At 45.2% G+C, this 19,691-nt stretch overlaps 1 protein-coding gene across 7 annotated transcripts in view; it reads left to right on the top strand.

Moving 5' to 3' along the window:
* Nucleotides 1-19,691, top strand: part of Alpk1 (alpha kinase 1) — a 94,428-nt gene that overhangs the window by 11,692 nt on the left and 63,045 nt on the right. Inside the window, exons 2-3 of one of the 7 annotated variants that reach the window (XM_050141966.1) lie at nt 18,531-18,569; nt 18,691-18,781. The exons of 5 other annotated variants lie outside the window; for them this stretch is intronic. The gene's annotated coding sequence lies outside the window, so the exon portion shown is untranslated. Of the gene's footprint in view, nt 1-18,530; nt 18,782-19,691 lie in introns of all 7 variants that reach the window. One more of the 7 variants, XM_050141896.1, reaches the window with a different exon arrangement.

The following is a 19,691-nucleotide window of genomic DNA, read 5'->3' as shown; positions in this document are numbered from 1 at the left end:
TAGTCTGTTCTGTTCCTTTGTTTTCTATTGCATCATTTCCTGGGCAGGGATTGACAGAGCACTTGGGGTTAAATCCAAGACAGTCCCCAGCTGGCTCTGACTGGTTCTGGATGAGCTTCAGTTGGCTTCATCACACACCTTGGTTCTTTTATTACCCCCTGCTCGGTCTCCCAAGAACCCATTTCAACTCCAAATCTAGCTTCTTACTCCTGCTTCCTGAAACCCAGATTTCCCTCTCCACAGTTTAGGGGACCTGGTTTTCCAGGAAGAACCCTGGCTTGCCTGGAAATCATCAGTCTTTATGTATCTAGCACTGTGCCTTGGGGAAACACGGTCTGCTTTGTGCCCAAGCCTACTCTACTTTCCTCAAACTTTTCTTCTACCCCTTTTATGAGTCTTCTCGTTGTTCAAATTCCCTCTTCTGTTTTGACTTTATTTTTGCTTCTGACATCTTTTCCTTAGCTGTTGGCCGGATATTGGCCCACAGGATAATTCTTATGAAAAATTCATTTCTCTTGAGACTGTTAACTGCTCCCTCCTCCTTCTCCTCTTAACAGAAGTGCTTCTAAAAATATTGCATGTGCATATACTTCCCTCTTTTATCTCTCTAACATTCACCCATCAGCCTCTTCCTGTCTGCCTTTCAGGGAAATAGCTACTCATTAGATCAACAAGAGCTTCAAGAGCTTCTTACCTCTCCCTGGACTTCTATAGCACTTCTGCTGTGCATGAAGTCCTGTCTCCTGCACTTTGAGGATTCTAGTATTTTTAGTTTTCTTCTTCTTCTTCTTCTTCTTCTTCTTCTTCTTCTTCTTCTTCTTCTTCTTCTTCTTCTTCTTCTTCTTCTTCTTCTTCTTCTTCTTCTTCTCCTTCTCCTTCTCCTCCTCCTCCTCCTTCTTCTCCTCCTCTTCCTCCTCCTCTTCCTCCTCCTCCTCCTCCTCCTCCTCCTCCTCCTCCTCCTTCTTTTGGTTTTTTGAGACGGGGTTTCTCTGTACCTTGGAGCCTGTCCTGGAACTAGCTCTGTAGACCAGGCTGGCCTCAAACTCACAGAGATCCGCCTGCCTCTGCCTCCCGAGTGCTGGGATTAAAGGCATGTGCCATCACCGCCTGGTTTAGTATTCCTAGTTTCTAGATCTTGTTTTTTAGTCTGCTTTCGTGCTGTCTGGGCTCTGAGTAAAGTCATCCTTTCAAAATCTGGCTCCTTTTCATAGTTTATATCCCCCCCAGCCCCCGCACCAGTTGAACTTAAGATTGTGTGCTTGCTATTCAAGTGTGCAACATCTGGGCTGCATTCCCCAGCAGTTCACAGTTATCTTTGCCTGCACTGAACACAAAGGTGTCTTCCCCATGTGGATGGCCCCCAAATATCTCTAGTTCAAATCTCTCATGAGTTTCCTTCACAATTGCCCGCCTTCTGTGAAACACTTCATCAGTCTTCAGGCTGCTGTGGGAACTTCCAATGGACCAAGCCTAAACTCAGGACAGCTGATATGGTCTGCAGAACTCACACCTCTGCCTTGCTGCAACCCCGCCCCCACTCCCTCTCCACACTGATTCTCTGCTCCTCAGATCCAGCCTGTCACCTGTCACTCACTGGCATCTTCCTACATAGCCTCTACATATAGCCTCCACTGATTTTTTTTTAATTTATTTATTTTATTTATTATGTATACAATATTCTGTTTGTGTGTATGCCTGCAGGCCAGAAGAGGGCCCCAGACCCCATTACAGATGGTTGTGAGCCACCATGTGGTTGCTAGGAATTGAATTCAGGACCTTTGGAAGAGCAGGCAATGCTCTTAACCTCTGAGCTATCTCTCCAGCCCCTCCACTGGTCTTCTGAACAAAGCCTCATGTAATGAAATCCCTCCTTCCTCAAAGAGACGTTCAACCATTTGTGACCACAGAAGTCTTGATATATGTTTTGAATCTTGAACCCTGAAAATTCTCATGCCTTTTTCATCCTTGGAACCACTCCAGACCCGGGCACACAGCAAGTGCTCAGAAAATTTTCATTAACTTACATTAGTGGAAGAAAGCTGTCATAGACTTTTATTTTTAAGAATTGGTGTTCTTGCTGGGCGGTGGCGGCACACGCCTTATTTATTTTTTTAATTGATTTTTATTGAGCTCTACATTTTTCTCTGCTCCCTTCCCTGCCTCTTCCCTCCCCCTCTACTCTCTCCCATGGTCCCCATGCTCCCAATTTACTCCAGAGATCTTGTCTTTTTCTTTATCCCATGTAGATTAGATCCATGTTTGTCTCTCTTAGAGTCCTCATTGTTGTCTAGGTTCTCTGGGATTGTGATTTGTAGGCTGGTTTTCTTTGCTTTGTGTTTAAAAACCACTTATGAGTGAGTACATATGATAATAGTATTTCTGGGTCTGGGTTACCTCACTCAAAATGATTTTCTAGTTCTATTTGCCTGCAAATTTCAAGATGCCGTTATTTTATCTGCTGTGTAGTACTCCATTGTGTAAATAAACCACATTTTAATTATCCATTTTTCGGTCAAGGGGCATTTAGGTTGTTTCCAGGTTCTGGTTATGACAAACAATGCTGCTGTGAGCATAGTTGAGCACATATCCTTGTAGCATGGTTGAGGATCCTTTGGATATATACCCAAAAGTGGTATTGCTGGGTCTCGAGGAAGGTTGTTTCCTAATTTTCTGAGAAATCACCACCCTGACATCCAAAGTGGCTGTACCAGGTTGCACTCCCACTAGCAATGCAGGAGTGTTCCCTTTACCCCACAACCTCTCCAGCATAAGTTGTTATCAGTGTTTTTGATCTTGGCCATTCTTGCAGTTGTAAGATGGACCCTCAGAGTTGTTTTGATTTGCATTTCTCTGATGACTAAGGATACTGAGCATTTTTTTAAGCGTCTTTCAGCCATTTTAGATTCCTCTGTTGAAAGTTCTCTGTTTAGGTCTGTACTCCATTTTTTATTGGATTATATTTTCTTTTGATGACCAATTTCTTGATTTCTTTGTATATTTTGGAGATCAGACCTCTGTCTGATGTGGGGCTGGTGAAGATCTTTTCCCATTCTGTAGGCTGTTGTTTTGTCTTGACCGGGCACACACCTTTAATACCAGCACTCAGGAGGCAGAGGCAGACGGATCTCTGTGAGTTTGAGGTCAATCTGGTCTGTGGATCGAGTTCTGGAACAGCCAAGGTTACACAGAGAAACCGTATCTGGAAAACCAAAATAGAAAAGAAAAGAATTGGTGTTCTTGAAGAGCGCAGAATTTATAGTAGGCAGACTACGAAGTGGAAGATATAGACACGTTTTTAAAAGTCCCTTAGGGCCAATACAGTTGACATTTGTTTTTTTATTTCTGTCCTGGTTTGGTTTCTGTTGTTGTGACAAACACAGGATCAGAAGCAACTTGGGGAGAAAAGGGTTTATTTAGCTTACATATCAGTCCATCATAAAAGGACATCAGGGCAGGAACTCAAGGTAGAACCTGGAGGCAGGAACTGAAGAGGTAGAGACCATGGAGGAACATTGACTTCTGGCTTGCTTTCTGTCGCTTGCTCACTCTATCTTTTTATAGTACCGAGGACCACCTGCCCAGAGGTGACTCTACTCCCTGCGAGCTGGACCCTCCCACACCAGTCAATAATCAAGCCATTCCTCCCCACATCCCATTTTCAAGCATTTGCTGTGCTCTTTCCTGCTACTGGGATTGCTCCATGCTGCCCACCTGCAATAGCATCCCTTTGGTTATCATTTCTGATTGAACAGGGATGGACAGCTAACTCTAGGAGTTGTCAAAACCGTGCCCTTCTAAGATTTTATGCCTGAGTTAAGGATACTGTGGCTGAGTCACTGTTGAGGGCATGATTCAGGGAGGGGTCATGTCAGCAGACCTGATCAGAAGCCTGGCTGGAAAGGGATACCCAGAAATGCCTGCTGGCTTCACCTCTGTTCCCTTACCAACTAACATGGTGCCTGGCATTTAGTAGGCCCTGTGCAGCCCAGGGAAAGACTGACACAGACAGCTGCTCTAACAGCTTCCTTTTCCTGGTTTTACTCCCTACCTCCTGGAAGATGACTTCCTGTCCTTCTTTCTAAGAGACATGCTTTTGTCTGTCCAGCAAACCCCACCTAGACCAAAGCTAGTCGGGTGCATCTAGTTCCCACAATCAAATTAAACCTAAGACTGTCCTAACTTGGGAACCCTGTGAAACATGGTCCCACAAATCTCCTTGTTTCCAGGGACACAGGTACGTACCCTCTTGGAAACCGGAAATCTTAGTGAGCTGTCCAGAAATCACTGAGTTACAGAAGTGGGCAGCCTCTCTTTGACCATTGGGAATCTTCGATTTTTGAGATAGAGAAAAGTGCATAAATTAAAATACAACTGAAATAAAGGGATTATATTCAAAAAGGAAAACCCAGCGGCTGCCTTTAAAGGCAACCTCTGAAGAAAATGTAAACCCGATCCTAATGTGAGGGTACATTGCAGAAAGAGCCTCTGTCCACAACGGTCCAGGCACTGTTGGTGGCACACAGCATCGGTTAGTGCCTACAGGAAGGATCAGGCCCGGTCGGGAGGGATTTGCCAACCTGAGCTCTGGAGAGGAGAGCAGGGCAGGCCTACATTAGGCTTCTGGAATATCAACGGGCTGTGTTTGTGCTAGTGCAGGGGACTCCTGTGCAGGTTCCGCCTCTTGACTCCGTTCTGTGCAGGAGATGGAAGAGAAGAGTCTTTTTTTCCCCTTCCCACCAAGCAATAGACCAGCACCCCTGCCCTGGAGGACATAGGTAAACTTGTAAAAGAGGGGGACTTTGTAGTTTAAAGGACCATAAGCAATCATCATAGGTTGAATAATAGATAAACAAAATGCTTGAAGGCAACTAGGAGGTTGCACACCCTTGAACTAGGTCTATGGCCTTAAGCGCCTGTAATTTCTTAACCCAGTGCTAAACGCTGAAAGGTCACTCCTGGGGGTGGGGGAGTGTTATGTAAGTTGTCAGTGCTTTTGTAATGCCGACATTAATGCAAAGAAGATTTGTTCGTCAGAAGAAAAGGTCAATAAATTGCTTTCAGTGTGGAAATATAGCGATGCCGATTACGTTGAATGCTTCCTCGCTATTGCCGTCCTAACACGGCTCCCTAAACAGTAGGGAATGAAAGGGGGCACAATAAATGTCTGACAAAGACAGCAACTACAAGACAAACACTCATCAGTCATGGCTGTCAACAAATCAGTCAACCAACCAATCAATCAATAAAAACTTTCCAGCTAAAGAAGCCCTGGAGTAAACTATGAGGTTCCATCTTCTGGAGACCTTAAGAGCGATTTGTTAACTGTGTGACCTGCAGGTGGCGAACTTGGACAATAGAAACCCTTAGCAGCGACTGCCGGGCCAAAGAAAGCTGGGGTTTGCGTTTAAAACCAAACAACCAACCAACCAACCAACCAACCAAACAACCAAACAAACAGAAACTCTGGTGCTCTCATAAAGGTTGATTGTGGTTTTACGACAAAAGGATTCCTTAGGATGAGAGAAAAACCTCTGAAGAGACTGTTTATCTGGGGAAGTGGTTTTACTTTATGCCACACGGTTGAGGGGCTGCTAGAAGTTTTGGTTCTGGCTGAGAGTCCACACTGGCTATAGTGTCTGATGCTACAGAAAGGTGCGCCGTGCAGAGACCGTAGGCTCCTTTCCCAGCAGCCCCTGCGTGGTTGCAGAAGCGCTGCCTCGCCAATATGTGGACACACCGGTACTCGAGAACCCAAATCCAGGCTGTGCCCACAGTGCCTATACCTTTCCGTCTAGATAAATAATTATTCACTCCGGTGCTTGCTTGTGGCCACAGTTGAGTGTTTGTTCTTCCTCCTCCCCACGGTAACCCTTTAGAGACCAATTACCGTCCTTTATTGACATGGTTTTGCTGGCTGACAAGAGATTTCCCGAGCGGCATATCGGGCATTCAGGGCTCCTAAGAGACCTCTTTAACACTCTCACGTAATCTATTTGTTCTACTTGAGAAACGTTTTTCTCTCTTAAAAATTCTACCACGGAGTAAGATGGAATTTTTACCATCCCACGCCGCAAAGCCATTATTTGTGGGGTTGGGGGTGGGGGCGCGGAGATCGGTGTGGCTTCCCAAACTTTGCCTGTTCATGGAGTGGCCCGAGAGGTTTTGTTGGTCTTTTTAGCTGTGAAAGGCCAGCAACTCCCCCGACATGATAGATGGGTGACCTTTTACTGCATTACGAATCAGGGTCACCGTTTCCAAAGAGCCTCTTGGCTTGTGGGTCAGGTGGAGGGACATCTCTGGGCTTCCATGGTTCTCTGCCCTGCCATTTATCACAGGGCTGTAATGATCACCTCCACACCCTGGGCTCCCCATGAATGTGAGCGTTTGGAGTCCGCATATCAGTGTCTTAATCATCCGTTCACTCTCTGCCTATGTCTGGCTTGTACGCTCTGTGGATGATGAAATCCTTGTGCTTGGAGTTGATGCTAAGACAGTGAGCGAGGTGAAGACCAGATTAGAAGAGGAAATACGAGCCAACTGCTTATGCAGCAATGTACCCCATATGAGACAATATTTTTTCCTAAGGAATAGAAAAAGAAAAAAAGAACCATCTGTGGTGGCCCACGTCTTTAATCCCAGCACTTAAGGGGGAGAAGCGGGATCTCTGAGTGCAAGGTCGGCCTAGCCTAATAGAACAAGTTCCAGGGCAGTCAGAGCTACACAGAGAAACCTTGTCTCTAAATAAATAAATAACCACCAACAACAATAAATAGGGCATGTTTAATCTAATCCATTCATTTTTATGCTCTTAAGAAGCTAAGGTACAACTGAATTTTGGTGGCTGTTTCCCGGGAAAAGCTTGTGTCTCCAGAGACCTCGGGGTTCTTGCTTTAGCCCTTTCCTAAATACCCCAGTGTCACGTCTTCAAAGCAGAATCCTTAGCTCTCAGGATGAAGCGGTTTTGGTTTGCACATTGCTTTTAAATCATGAAGACACAGCTCACCTATGATGTGGTAATTAGAACCTTCCAGAAAGCTTGGAAATGATGTTACGTCAGGATGGATTTGGGGTTCAGGAGAGATCACTCAGTAGGTGAGAGATGTACTGACTGACCATATAGATGACCCAGCATCCGTTCCCAGCCCCCACTTTAGGCAGCTCCAGGAGATCTGATGTTTGTGGCTTCCACGGGCACCTTCACCCTGTAAATACACCCCGATGCATGCATAGATACCCCAATTAAAATAAAATAGGTATTTTTAAAGTTATTTTTAAAGCTTGGGCTTGGATTTGAAAATACCATCAGTGAAAGACAGACCAGAGAGGGGGGTGGTCAGGAAGAATGATAAGAAACACACATTGATTGACAAATAGAAGCAGTGTCTGTCCATGCCACTCCCACGAAGTGCCCCGAGTAGACGGTGGGACATCTGGCATGAAACAACAGCAACGTTCAAGAACACAAGGACACACACACTGATGGTGTACAGGACTGCCGTGTCTGTCCGTGGCAAACACTCAGTGAAGACTAGTTAAATAGTCTTTGCTAGCCTCTTAATCCTAAAGAGAGTCTCTGCTGCAGAGTATCACAATAGCAGCGTCGTTCACTTTCATCTGCAGATTTAAAAGCCCAGCCGCCATCTTGCTTTATGATGGTGGGGGGGGGGGCTATACTGTAGTGGATAACTAACCGACCAAGCAAGCAACCCATTCTGAAAAGTGTCCATTCCCGCATCCTCTAGCCCATATGTGTAAAATTCTGTTAAATTTACATTCTGTTAAATTTCTAGCATCTTGGCTTTATTAAGTGTGGGTCACTGCTGAGTTCAGCATGACCTACCACCGACACCTGTGACACTTAGCGTTCACTGTCAATTTGACAGACTCCTAAGGACCTCTGGACATACTTGGCAAGGATTATCCCGATCACACTAATTGATGTGGGAAAGTCCATCTTAATTGTAGGCAAGACCATTCCCTGGGCAGAGGACCCAGGAATATATATATATCAATGGAGAAGGCAAACTGAGCTCCAGCAAACATTCATTGCTTCCTGGGTCTTGGCTGTGCCTGTAATGTAACCAACTCCTGATGCCTTGACTTCCGCAACACGAGGGGTTATACCTTGAACTGTGAGTCGAACAACTCTTTGCGCCTCAACTTGGCATTTGTTGAGTTATTTTATCACAGAAACAGGACACACCCATGCACATGCGTGCACACATGCACGCAAACACACACACATACACACACACACACACACACACACACACTAGTGCAGAACCTCAGGTGGACGACTTGGAGTTAGCAAGTTTGAACAAGAGCAACAGTGGTCCAGTGTTCCTCTTTGCTGTGGTTCTTCAGTACCCCTTTCCACATTTACTCCACAGTTTCTGCTGATGTAAACTATTTTGCTTAGTTTTCCATGAACTTGACGTGAACTAGAGTCATCTGGGAAGAAGGAACCTTGATTGAGAAATGCTTTCCTCTTTTTGGCCTGTGGACAAGTCTGCGGGGCATTTTCTTGAAGGATGATTGATGTGGAAGGACCCAGCCACCGTGGGCGGTGCCACACCGGGTCGGGTGGTCCTAGGAGGTATAAGAAAGGTAGTTCAGGAAGCCTCTGATGTTTATTGAGCATGTTTGCTAGTAGATCTGCTACTTCGCAGGAAGATTCTCTTCATTCCTGAGTAGTATTCCATGCAGTGGATAGTCCACATTTTGTTTAGCTGTCACTGGTGAGTAGACCTTCGGGTTCTGCTGCTTTGTCAATGTGATTGATGCCTCTGAGAGCAGTTGTGGGTGACTGCTGGGATTCACATGTTTTCATTTCTATTGGGTTCATCTTCTGGAACGATCTTCTGGAAAGATCGTTTACGACAAACTGATTTTTATTTTTTTTTCCTGAGGCAGGGTTTCTCTGAAGCTTTGTGTGGTCTAAATATTTTGAAAATAACACATTTTTAAAACATGGCAGCATCTCAACAAATGACAGATTAAGGGCTGGAGAGATGGCTCAGAGGTTAAGAGCACTGGCTTCTCTTCCAGATGACCCAGGTTCAATTCCTGGTGCCCACATGGCAGCTCACACCTGTCTGTAACTCCAGTTCTAGGGAACCTGACAGTCTCAAACAGATGTATATGCAGGCAAAACACCAAGGCACATAAAATAAAAATAAATTTTATGCAAAAAAACAAATGACTAACTCTTTGTTAGATCTCAGGATTTCTCTTCAACGAATTTTCATAGTCTATCAAAATTATCCTAGAAAACATACGTAAACTTCATGAGATTTTAATAGATTTATTTTTAGATTAGACTTTTTTCATAGTTTTTTTTTTTCCCAACACGCTCTCATGTACCTTAGGCTGCCCTTCCTTGGCCATGCCACATAGACAAGGATGACTGTGGGCCTTTGGTTCTCCTGCCATTAAATCTGAATACGGGGACTTCAGCTGTGCGCCGCCTCACCCCGTTTATTCAGGGCCATTCCTGTGCTTCCGGCATGCTATGCTAGCTAGCACTCCACGAGCTGAGCTACATTCCAGCCCGTGGTAATTTTATTTCTCTGTTGTTTTATGCCACTATTTTGTGGTCATGTTCATTCACGCGCCTGGCTGTTCGAGCTTGTGGCTCTCCTCCCGCTGCTTTGCAGCAAAGGCTGATTTTTAACTCTCTGCTTTTTCCTCATTAGAGACTATGCAACTATGAGTTTTCATCTGGGTCTAGTTTGGTCACATTGTTTAGTTCAGAAATGTGTTGAAAAATGATAGAATTATATCTAGAGGCTACTGAAATTTCCAACTGACTTTGAAGAACATTTCAAGTTCCCCTCACTGGAAGACACAGATGGACCGAACCAAGGGGAAGAATGAACAGTCAGGGTAAGATGTTTTGTAGAGGACTGTCCAAGTCAGAGAAGCTTGGAACCGAGCACAAAATCTAGTTCTGAGTTTCCTACTCAAAAGCGATGATGTGGGTTAGGGTTTGTAATCAAACGGAAAGAAACTCATCATTTGGCATGGAAATAGAATGGCCACTTGCTTTGCAGTCGTAGAACTTACTGGGTGGGCCTCAAGCAAAATCACTGATCATTATAACAGACCATCATATCAGCTTTTACACAGTAATTTTCAAACTTGCAAACTAAAAACTTTATAACCAATTATATATTTGTAAGTTAGTTATCAGAAAGTAAGGAAAGCACAGACTGCCTTGTTTGTATATAGAATGTCTTGTTTTTATAGAGCCTAAAGATTAAGAGAGCATCTTTAGTGTATTCGTGTGTGTGTTTGTGTGTGTGTGTGTGTGTGTGTGTGTGTGTGAGAGAGAGAGAGAGAGAGAGAGAGAGAGAGAGAGAGAGAGAGAGATTGTTTGTTTGTGTATGTGGGGTGTGTAAGTGTGTTTGTGTGTGTATGTGTGTGTATAGCGTGTATGTCTATGTAGGGTTTGTGTGTGAATGTATGTGTATGTGAAGTATGTAAGTGTGTCTCTGTGTGTATGCAATGTGTGTGTGGTGTATATGTATATGTGTGGTGTGTGAGTGTGTGAGAATGTATATGTATGTGGAGTATGTAAGTGTTCTGTCTGTGTATGTGTGTGTAGTATGTATGTGTATTTGGAGTATGTGTCTGTGTGTGTATGTGGAGTGAGTGTGTGGTGTGTATGTGGTATGTGTGTGTATGTGGTGTGTGTGTGTGCCCATGCCCATGTGGAGGTCAGAGGACATTTTGTGAGAGTCAGTTCTCTCCTTCCTCTCTGGTCCTCGGGCTTGGCAGCCAATACCTTTTGCTTATCCACCTCACCAGCCTTCTTTCTTTACCTTTAGCTCAAATGCACACACACACACACACACACACACACACACCCGCGCATGCTTTTTCTGCAATGTTGTACAGTTTCTAGGGTGTCCCATGTGTTGACTTTCAATCCCTGCATTATTTAACCACTGCTTCGCTGGATGTGCTCAGTTCCCCTGTCTTAAGGGAAAGCGAGCTACCTACAAACGGCAAGCAAGTTTCATGCTATCCCATGTGAGAGTCCAGGGGCAAGGCTGGTGACATCACCGGGCCTGGCTCCCCTGCTTATTCGGGAACAGCGTCCCTACTCAGAGCATGTGGTTAGCACTTGATCCTAATCAAAGGACCCCAAACGCTTGGATCTCGTTCATTTTCATCTTAGCTGAAAGAGTGGAGATGGACAGTTAGGGCCGAGTGAAGGCAGCATAATATCTCCTCTTCAAGTGCTGCACGGCCCTCAGACGGCGACCTGGACTTCGGCCTCGTAATTCTCCCTGGAGCAAACAGAAGGGTCTCACAGCACAGAAAGCAGCGGTTTATGAGGCCAGTACAGACAGCCGCACAAGAGGACTCTGTTCATGGTCTTCAAAGTGAGGCAGCGATGGCATGGTTGCTGCTGTGGCCACATGTAATATCGCCTGTAGCTCTTTAAAGAGGATTAGCCCAGCGTGCTGAGAGCATTCAAAGCTGGATTTCACGTCGGGCTGAATATGCTAATGAGATGGTAAAGTGTACGGCAAACATTTCGTAATATCAAATCCCTTCCAAATCAGCTTTGTCCCTCCCACAGTGGGAAACCAAACTTCATCTTATCAGAAGGGCTAGTTCTTTCTGCCTCGCGTCTCTGCCTGGATAAAAGATGAAGTTCAATATATGTGCATTCATATTTAAGCTAAATTCAACTCCAATGTAAGCAGAAAATCAAAGGCTGTGTATAGACAGTCATTTAAAAAAGAATTTTACTAGGTCTCTCTGTCCCCAGGGGTGAGTGTAAAATACTCAATCCTCGTAAAAAAGCAATAAATATATTGCTGTAACTTCGCTTTAGAATTTCTTTTTGTGATTCCCCCCCCCCCTCTCTCTCTCTCTCTCTCTGCCAGTATAGTGTCCTTCTGTTCAATGTTGGAAAACACTGCCTCTTGACTTCCCAGGTCGTGTCTCCACTCGTCCGGATTTGAGATTTGCTGGTTTTGTTTTTAAGCTTGCTGTGTGCTTGGGGGATGATACATAAGTCGGTTCCAACTTAGTATTTCCGTTTCAGAGCCTCTTTGGCATGGCCAAGGTGAATTCTTTGCAAGGCTGCGATTGCAACCCATGTAGCTGCATCCAGCATCCTTGCATCCATGCCCATGGTTCCCGGAGACTGAAAACCCCCTGAAGACTTCATCTCAATGGCTGGGAAAGAGAGAACCAGCAAACACATGGAACCCAGCGCCCGTGGCTCGAAGTCTGATGCGCGAGCTTTTGTTAGTTACCATCATCTCGTTGCTCTTGACTGAGGAGCTTAGGCTTCCTTAGTTTTTTGTTGGTTAGAAATGGTGTGTGTGTGTGTGTGTGTGTGTGTGTGTGTGTGTGTGCGTGTGTGTGTGTGTTTATCGAAGTTTTGAAGGGTTTGTCTGTGGACACAGAGGGACGGTGATACATATTCATGAAAGACTGCGCTCTCCACTCCGTGTTAGCTCTGACAAAGCCTGAGCTGTTTCACACAGCAAGCTGACTGGGGTTGTGTGTGGGGGGGGGCTGCGTGGCCAGATTAGTGCAAACAGTGAGCCCACTCCTCTGCTTGTTAGGCCTTTTCCTGACAATTTCCCCAATTGTCGCTTGTGACAAGGCTGTCACTAGGTGATGGCTTCTTTTGGCCATTTTGAGATAAAGATAATTTCCTTAACTTCCATTTTATTTGACCACAAGCCCTGTGGTTGAGAGAGGAAGTCCTTCCGCAGTTTAGGGATCAGGGCACTGTCACTTCAAAGGCAACTTTGATCTAAAAATATGTGCTGTACCAAATTCATTCTGTCTTTCCTTAAAGAGCTTTTAAATTTATTGATCTTCTCCGCAATTATTCTCCTTTTACATCCAGTAAGGATGTATGAGGTGCAGTGTTGGAAGAGCCTAAGGAGGAGCTGGGGGCTGCAGCCAACTGGCCGCTGCTAAGAACCGAACAACAGGTGCTTTTGTTCCCCCCTTGAGCCCCTCTGCTGAATCCCTGAGCAACAGAGCCCCTCTGCTGCTTGCGGACGCACACTGATATCGGTACCAACAGAATAAGACAAAACGACGTTTGATATTGCAGCTCAATAAAGGAAAAAAATTCTATACAAAAATGGTGCCAACGGTCGTCTCGCACCCCCCCCCCCCGTCCCCATTGTGCCCACGATTTTGAAGGCCAGCTCACAGGGACTGTGCAGGGATAGCACGGCCTCTTTGTTGATGAATAATTTGGCTTCCACCGGGAACAGTCTTCCCCTGGGCTGAGGGTTAGCTTGATTAAGTTCATATAATTGGATTGATGGAAGATTATACAAAGCAGAAAAACAAGAGGATAAAAGTCTCTATGGTTATACGTGAAAATTTCCTTTAAAGTAATAAGAGCCCAGGGCCAATCTGGAAGAGGACAGAGGGAAGAGCAAGGAGGTTCTCAAGGAATCAGTACAAAATATTTTAATACACAAAAATGTCATTGCTCGTAGAAGAAATAGTCTGGGTGATTTAAGAAGACTGTTTTTTTGGGGTATCTTTAATTTGCTTTCAAATAGTTCTAATCCATACACACGCATGAATGCGTATATAAATATGTGTATGGCAAGTGTTCTGCACAGGGTAACTAGACTTTATTATCCTTTGAACATGGCTGTGTATTTAAATTTTTCATCATACAAAAACCATCTTCAAAATAAAATGTCGGGGGGTGGGGGGGGAACAAAAGCTACAGCGTAGGAACACTTATGACCTGGGGAGCAGGCCCTCTTTCTGGAGACTTTGCCTCTCTTCAATTCCTTCTGCTCTCGCTGTTTCAAGACGCGGATACGTGAAACCGCTGTGGTTTCAACAGCACCTGAAATGCAGGGTAGAATAGTTCCCATGAGAAGTATCACGATCAACCATTTGCTTCTCGAACATCACATATAATGGTCAATTTTGGACTGAGCAAACGGCTGGTGTTCATTCCCGCAACTGAGAAAAGTCTAAACAGCTTAATACAAGTTTTCTTGTCCCGAGTGCTCTTATTTCTCGCGACTTCAGAATACCCAGGTAGTTTTGGTGGTTAGTAAATTCGTTTCGGCACGCCATAATTTCAAAGTCTTAGTCATTCAGGAAAATATGTAATTTCTTCTCCCAGTGTTGGGAATCCAAACCTAGGGGCTCATGTCTGCTACCAAGTTACACCCCTGATTTGTAAGCATGTTGAAACATGTTTAACACATGCTGTCAAATCATGTCCTTAGGCTCCCAAAAGAATGGTAAGTGCTTCTTTTGAAAAAATCAGGTCTTTGGATTTCCCAAAATGCTTGTAGTATAAGACTACCGTTATTCTGAAAAGCTGGTTTGGCACCAGGGAACGCGTGCTTCCTAGGCACCAGGATGCCCACGGCATCTCAGCAATGCCAGGCACTCCATGTTATGTCAGTTCATCCTGATTGAGAGGGAGATAGTATGGTTAGCTCAGATTTATGCATGAGGAAATTGAGGTCCATAGAACCCAAGTAATGTGGCCCTTTCTCACATCTGGTCAATGGTACAACCGGAATTCAGATTCAAAAACTTGGGATCTCAAGCCGTGTTGTTACCACAGGGTCAGAAGGCACAGGGCTCACAATCCATAAATGGGCCGGTTTGCGGCTTACACCAGGCAAGGGAAAGTGTGTCCTGTCTACAGCCCCAGTTCCTTGAGCTCCCCAGGCTCAGTGTCCTTCCCTGTGTGCTCTGAACAAATAGACTGAGATGCAAAGGAGAAAGAAGGGCTGAAGAGGAACCATGGCTTCTCTTGAGTTTATCTTGCGTCCTTTCTCCCTCTCACCGACAGAGACTGACCTCTGAGGTCTGCCCGGTGAGGACAGCAGGATTCAGCATCCACAGCTCTGTCTCATAAACAGCCCCTTCGTCACAGGACTCTGATGTAATTTCTCTTGACGGTCATTTAAACCTGGAAACCTTGATTTGGCTCTCCTTGTGAAATCGGTCAAGGGAGGAGGGATGTGGTGGGGTTTAAGGAGGCGCTTTTTTTGTGTGTGAAGGGGGAGGGGGAGGACCTCTGTGTTGCCTTAGAGTTCACCTGCTCTGTGACATGCAAATGAACGACCAAAGCTGGCAGCCAGCAGCCCCATCAGCCTGCCTCAGAGGAGACAAAAGTAAACACGTCCTCAAAGAGACTGAACTGAAATATGATATCAGCTGCAAGGGAGGACCATCTCCTCCGGTCAAATGAGAAAAAAAATCATATTATCCTCACTGCGGTATACAAATAGCTTGTAAGCCGCATTCCCCATCTCGGATGGCGACTATGAAGTGCTAACCTCGCGGCTGCAGGCCAGCCTGATCCCATCTCCAAACACAAACACTTCTGCCTCGGTTTTGGCTGGGGGCAGTGCACTGGCCTCCCAGCCCCCCACCTCCCTGCAGTCTCCCCCGCCCCCCCCCATTAATTGGCTGAGACCACCAGAATTTGGAGGACACAGATGTCACTGATAGTTTTCCTAGGGAACACATTCATGCCCATCTGTTGCAGCCTAGAAGGCTGTTCATATATCCACAAGGCCTTCATTTAATTCTTGTCAGAAAGTAATGTAAATCCAGTTTACCTCAGAGGTCGCAGCCGAGATTTATGCCAATGAGCCCCCTGCAATTTACACACACTGTAGTTGTATAGGATGAAAAGAAACCCTTTCATGTCGGTGCATACTAACCAGAACTCCTGCCTTCCGAGAGGCTTTTTGACTGAGCTGTCTCCTGATTTTAATACAGCCCATGCCAGTTGGTGTACCCAGCTTTAGAGGGGAAAAAAAGAAGAAGGGGGAAAAAAAACCCTAATCTTTAAAGTTTCTTCTTTTATAAGAGGTGAAGGCGAAAGAGAGAAATCTTAGCAAGAGGCAGTATCTAATCTGTAATTATCTGGCAGGGGACGGGAAGCCCCCCGCCCTTTGATAGAGGCTGGCAGGAGAGCTGTTCTGGCTTGAATTATTGGAGTTTGAGGGCTAGAGAGAATTCAGTTGTGAGCAATTATCGTTCAGGGTGAAAACGGTAGGACTGCCCCGTTGAATTAGTTCTGCTGACTTCTCAGTTGTCTCTCTTTAGTATGGACGGAGGGGATGGTGGGATTTGATGAATTTTCTTCAGACCAAGATAGGCAGAAGTTCACAGGTAAAGTGGAAGAGTCCAAGCCGAGAGAGCGATTTTAAGGGACGCCTGAGAACGGTTCAGCGAACGTCCACGGATCATGTCGTTCTGTGTATTGATACATTTGGAAATATTCGGGTTTGTGGCCATAGGTTGGCGGGCAAACGGCTTTGAAAAATACCCTCGGGGTCAAAGTGTTCTTGAAATTCTGAATACACCCCTTTCGGGGTGTATGACCTTGGTAGGACCCTCAACCTTCTCCATCCCTAGAGTGGGGATAAAGCCAGCACCCCACAGTTTCCTGTCTGGGTGGACAGCACAGTATCTCAGGCACAGAAAGGACTTAGCCACTGGCATCTGTCCCTTCTCACCTTTGTCCAGGGCGGCAAGTGTTACACCCTGCACTTGGTGTATGGCAATGGTACAAAATCTCTCATCGTTTTGATCGCTACAATGCTTTTCCACATTTGCAAAAGCAACGTGTTAAAGGGAGGCTAGAATGAGAGATTTTCTTTTCCACAATTCATCTTTTGTTTTGTTTTGTTTTTTTGTTTTCAGCTGTTTAGTTTATTTTGTCCTAGAGAAATGCTTGCCTTTGGGTCAGAGAAAGCCTGGCCGTTTTCCCCATTGAGTCAGAGCTTCTGATTTCCCAGGACAGCATTACTAGGCAATGTGCTTCTGGGGTGCTGTAGATCATGCCCATTTGCTTCTGCCAATAGCTTTAAAGTACGTGGGGGTGATTATTTTGGACATTTAACCTTTTGTTTGTATTTCGCTTTTGATAGGCTTAAATCTCGGTTGTGTTTTTCCAAGCACACCCTAACAGGATCTTGCACCGGAGGAACCTAAGAATGTTCTGTTGGCAGGGGCTGGAGGCAGTTGGGCCCTGATTGAAAACACAGTGTGTTGTTCATCACACATGGAGTAGATACTCCAAGCATGCACTGTGTGGGCTTAATTGCAGAACTGGATGGGACAGGCATTGCATTTTGCGGGCTAATAGTCACACTATAGGGGCTGATGTCCAGGGTTGTTTACTAGCAAAACCGGGAGGGCCAGAACAAAACCAATATAGCTTCAAAATGGAGGTTGGGAGGATGGCTCAGTGAGTAAGAATGTTCATTGTACAAGTAGGAGGGTCCGAGTTTGAATCTGTAGCACCCACATAAAAAAAAAGTCAAGTTGCACTAAAAGCTATTATAAATATATTATACACAGTATACAATATAAGTTCTTTTCTAACCTGTTGGCTTCACATGAAATTTGACGTGAGAAGCCACACTATAAAGAGCCAGCTCTGAGGCCTTTCTGCCCACCACTCATCCCGTCCATCTTCTCTCTTTCTTGAAGCGTGCAGGTTTTAGAGTACAAAATGCTTTATATAGACGTGCACTGTTTGCCCATTGTGATCCCACAAGATCAGCTGCGGGGGAAGCAATTTCGGGCTGTGCACATAGTGGTGTGGATGAGATGGTCTGCAGGGCATGTTCCGCTTCCTGCTAAGTCAAGTGCTTCACTTAAAGTTATTACTGGATTTATTTCAAGCGGGGGGGGGGGGGAATCTACTGTGCTCATAAATAAAGACCCCGCTCCCGGCTGACTGTATTGAGGTCTCCTGGGAGGAGATATATTGCCTCCTGTCAGGGTTAATCTATAAACACCTTCAGTACTTAGACCCCATTAGTCTTTGCTCAAGGTCTTTATTGGTCCCTCTGGAGTCATCTTGTCACTTGTATCAGGTGAAAATTAGGATCCTCTTTCCCCAGGAAATAGGCATCAGTTAGCGTTTCGGTGCCTTCCGATTTGAGACCCGAGTACGAGCCCTTCTGCCTGAAGTAGACTAGAATATGAGCGTATATGATAGAAACACTAGTCAATTTTTCTATTTTGGGGTGGGATGGTTACTTTCTTCCCCAGAAATAACAATAGACACAGAGCGATTTCATGTTAGGCCGTGGTGGACTGGATGTTTAAAAGCAACATGTCTAGCTCCTGCCATGTAACTCTGAGGAGCTTTGTCAACTTAGACCATCACTGAAACGTCAAAAAATAAATAGAAAGGTTTTTTAATTATATGTGTGCGCATGTGCGTTTTTGTGTGTGCCTATGTGAATGGCTAGTGCAGGTGCCCTAGGATGTCAGAAGAGGGCACCAGGTCCACTGGAGCCGGAGGAATGGGCAGTTCTTGGCGCTGGGATCTGAGCCCCAGTCCTCATGACTGAGCACCCGGTGTTCTTGACTACTGGACTGTCTCTCCGGTCCCCAGACTTTGACTTCTTCATTTTCGCAGAAAGACTGCATTTCTTGCTGCCAACAGTATAATGAACTCTAATTAATGCTGTCATCAGAATTTTGTAACATTAGGATTACAAACCCAATTCTTCTATTTTCTTTAGGTTCTAAATGTCTGTGCCTCCCTCCCAAGTCAGGCAATGGTAAGAAGGATGGTATGAGCCGCAAAGTTTGTCTCAGTTTGCACCAACTGATCCTGTGAGCCAGACTTGTGCTCTAGGGAAACGTATTGAGAAACTGAATTATGCCTGTGCCCACTTCCAGATATTTGTCATTGATGTTGAAAAGGTTTATTTGGATTCTCTTGGCAAGCTTCAAAATCACCACATTGCTGTATGTAAGATACTGTGTGCTGGTAAGTAAATGCTAAATGTCATTGCGGAGTTTACAAATAGTCTGTCTGAAACTTGTAAGTTAGCTTCAAAGTCAAGCGGTAAGAAAAGTCTAGAAGCCTGTGGTGGCGCACACCTTTAATCCCAGCATTTGGGAGGCAGAGGCAGGTGGGTCTCTGAGTTCGAGGCCAGCCTGGTCTATAGAGTGAGTTCTAGAATAGCTGTGGCTACACAGAGAAAATATAGAAAAAAAAAACACACACAAAAAAAAAACCAAAAACAAAACAGAACAAGAAGAGAGAAGTCTAGAAAGTGTAAAAATTGTGTAAAAGTTAATGTATTTCATTTTTTTACTTTTATTTGTCCATTTTAGCATTTCTTCTGTGTCCCTGTTACTATAACTCTGGCAGATATTTCTTCATTAACTGAAAACAAATGGTTGAATTAATACGAAGCCTGAGATCAGCAACCACTGTATTAGAGAAAGGCGGAAATGAGTTCCGCCTGCAGAGCTACCAAGAAAAGAAACTTAGAGCCATTTGAAATCTCACAGAAATCAGAGCCAACAGCTGGGGAGCCGGCTCAGGGGAACAGTGCTCACTACAAGCCTGAGGCCTGGACTTTTGATCTCCATGGCCCACGTCAGCCATGACCGTGGCTGCAACCCAGTTCTGGGAATATAAGGACAGGAGGCTCCCTGGTGCTCACTGGTCAGCCAGTGTAGCTCCACTGGTGAGCTCTAGGTTCAGTGAGAAGCTGCTTCAAAACTAACAGGGAAGCCGGGCGGTGGTGGCGCACGCCTTTAATCCCAGCACTCGGGAGGCAGAGGCAGGCGGATCTCTGTGAGTTCGAGGCCAGCCTGGTCTACAAGAGCTAGTGCCAGGACAGGCTCCAAAGCTACTGAGAAACCCTGTCTCAAAAAACCAAAAAAAA

This window comes from Alexandromys fortis, unplaced genomic scaffold (assembly GCF_014885135.2).
Source record: "Alexandromys fortis isolate MF-2015 unplaced genomic scaffold, M_Fortis_MF-2015_v1.1 scaffold_19, whole genome shotgun sequence".
Lineage (NCBI taxonomy): Eukaryota > Metazoa > Chordata > Mammalia > Rodentia > Cricetidae > Alexandromys > Alexandromys fortis.
The sequence above is the reverse complement of the archived record's forward strand: the minus strand, read 5'-3'. Positions and strand labels throughout refer to the sequence as shown.